This window comes from Pinus tabuliformis, chromosome 1_1, assembly GCF_031772625.1.
Source record: "Pinus tabuliformis cultivar Carrire ecotype Pingquan chromosome 1_1, CPIR1, whole genome shotgun sequence".
Classification (NCBI taxonomy): domain Eukaryota; kingdom Viridiplantae; phylum Streptophyta; class Pinopsida; order Pinales; family Pinaceae; genus Pinus; species Pinus tabuliformis.
This window is the reverse complement of record NC_142297.1, coordinates 72,091,100-72,094,199: the sequence shown is the minus strand read 5'-3', so window position 1 is coordinate 72,094,199 and position 3,100 is coordinate 72,091,100.

Here is a 3,100-nt window from a genome sequence, read left to right as displayed (position 1 = left end):
TTGATGCTTCAGAGCATATCCTTTTGCTATTTGTGTGCGAGATCCTGCAATAAATTCATGAGGGAATAAAGAAGTGGGAAAAGGGAATTTTCAAAATGGGAAGGAATTTTTTTATAGGGACTCCAGGAATAGTACCAAAAGAGGGAATAAACAGAAGTGGGATAGGGAAAAAATTTCAAGGGTAAAGTGGGATTTCTTCGAATCGGACACGGTAAATTTTAGAAGAATGTGGGAAGGCTGATCATTCTGGGATTAAAGAAGAAAACTAAGGGAATATTACGAAAGTGGAGTATGAAGAAAGACAATTTTTTTTTGGAAGGTCTGCCTGCACTGGTGCAAGAAAAATAACTGCAACGAAAATTAAACATTACTTGAGTAAAAATATCCATGCTAATTACCCCGACTGTATAAAGGTTGGTTCTGCTGAACCTGCTTCTACTTGGTGGTCGTTAGCATATCTAAAGATCAAACAACATTTTCTTTTTATTAGAAATTTTTGATCTTCCTACCAGCAAGCTAGTTTTCAGGTTGATCCTTCTGCAATCATGTCAGCGAACTGATTTTCATAATTATAGGAAAATATTTTTTCTTTACTTTTTATTTTTATTTTTAAGAAGAAAGAGAATTCATGTTTTCAAAAGGTTGGTATTACCATTCACCACTACCGTCCCAAATTGCTGTTGGACTTGTTGTGTAAAATCTTTCCTGGTAGGTGGCTGAAAATATTTCTTTAACCTGTGTCCATTTACCAAGAATACTGAATTTTGTCCATCAATAGTTTTAACTTCTACTACTCCATTCTCAAATACTCAGATCACTTCATAAGGTCCCATCCAACGTGTATGGAATTTCCCTTTAAAGATTTTAAATCTAGAATCATAAAGGAGCACCCAATCACCTGGTTGGAACTACTTTTTCTGAATAGACTTGTCATGCCACTTTTTGCGTTACTGCTGAATTAGTATTTTCTGCTGAATAGCATCCCTACGGAATTCATCTAACTCATTTAATTGGAGAAGACGCTGTTGTTGTGCCTTAGAGATATCTAGTCCCAACTAACTACAGTTCTGAAAGTTTTGACCTGGAATTCAATTGGTAACAGACCCTGTTTGCCATATACCAGCTCATATGGTGTATGTCTCGTACTATTCCTCCAAGTGGTTCTGTATGCTCACAAAGCCTCTAGTAATCGTTCAGCCCATTCCTTCCGATGCATATTTACTGTCTTTGTCAGAATGTACTCAATCACTTTGTTCGTGGATTCCACTTGGCCATTTGCTTGCGGGTGATATGATGTGGATTTCCTGTGCCGGATCTTATATTTCTCCATCACACCCTATACCAGATTAGAAATAAAATGTGGACCATTGTCAGAAACAATTTCTCTAGGCACAGCAAATCTAGTAAAGATTTCAGTAAAAAGAAAATCAACAACAACTTTTTCCGTAGCAAAAGAAATAGCTTTAGCTTCTACCCATTTCGTAACAAAATCTGTACAAACCAAGATATGCTTTTTACTTAATGATGTTGGATTTATTGGCCCTATAAAATCAATAACCCATTTTTCAAATGGCTCAATCATAACCTGAGGGCATAAAGGCATTTCATTGGTTTGATTAGGGTGGCCCATTTGCTGACAGCTATCACAACGCTTAACATACTGTTTGGCATCCTTAAACAAGGAAGGCCAAAAGTAACCAACACGCAATACTTTATATGCAGTCTGCTTATTAGCGAAGTGGCCTCCACAAGGTTCATCATGAGAAGATTTCAATATGTCAAACACTTCGTCCTCTCTTACACATCTACAGATAATAAGATCTGGACCAGTGTAAAAGAGATCCTTGAATCCAGGAATATGCAACACTTTTTGAACAATACTCCGCTTTTCACGAGCGGACAAGTGGGGAGGTGTTTTCCCAGTAGCCAAGTAATTAGCAATGTCAGCAAGCCATGGGGAATCCGTTGACATAGCAAAAAGATGTTCATCCAGAAAATCATCATTAACAGGAATTATTTCACCAGGATTATCTAATCTAGAAATAAAATCTGCTACAACATTAGATTTTCCTGGTCGATCAACAATAGTAATATTAAATTCCTGCAGTAGTAGTAACCACCTAGTCACTCTACCGCTAGTTAATGGTTTATTCATCAAATATTTAATTGCGGAATGATCAGTATGTACAAATACTTCATATCCTGTAATATAGTTCCTGAACTTATTAATTGCAAAAATTACAGCTAAAAACTCTTTCTCTGTAACTGTATAATTTAATTCAGCGGAAGACAAATTCTTACTAATATAATAAATAGCATAGGATTGTTTATTTTCCTCTTGTCCTAAAGCTACACCAATAGCCAAATCTGAAGCATTAGAGGAAATATGAAAAGGCAGAGACCAGTTAGGACCTCTTAACACTGGTGCATGTACTGACTTTTACTTCAATGTTTCAAAAGACTGTTGGCAAGCTGTGGTCCAAGAAAATTCACTATCCTTAGTTAGAAGTTGGAAAAGAGGAGCAACTATCTTAGAAAAGTTTTCAATGAATATTCTATAGTAACCAGCATGTCCTAAAAAACCTCTTACTTCCCTTTGAGTTTTGGGTGTAGGAAGATGCAAAATGATTTTGATCTTTGCTGGATCAACCTGGATACCTTTACCAGAAATCAAATGGCCAAGTACCACTCCCGCTTTGCACATTAATCTACATTTCTTGTCACTCAAGGTGAGATGGGCTTCCTGACAACGAAGAAGTACTTTTTCTAGATTTTTGAGAGCTTCCTGAAAAGAATCACCAAACACAGAAAAGTCATCCATATAAATTTCTACAAATTCTAGATCAACAAAAATGGCCAGGACTGCCCTTTGAAAGGTAGCCAAGGCATTACATAAACCAAAGGGAAGCACTCTATAAGAAAATGTACCCCATGGACATGTAAAAGTAGTTTTATCCTGATCTTCGGGTGCAATCTGTATCTGGTTATAACCACTGAAGCCATCCAAAAAGGAAAAATATTTCTTTCCTGCAAGGGTATCAAGCACCTAGTCAATGAAAGGGAGAGGGAAGTAATATTTGAGAGTGGCTTTATTTAATTC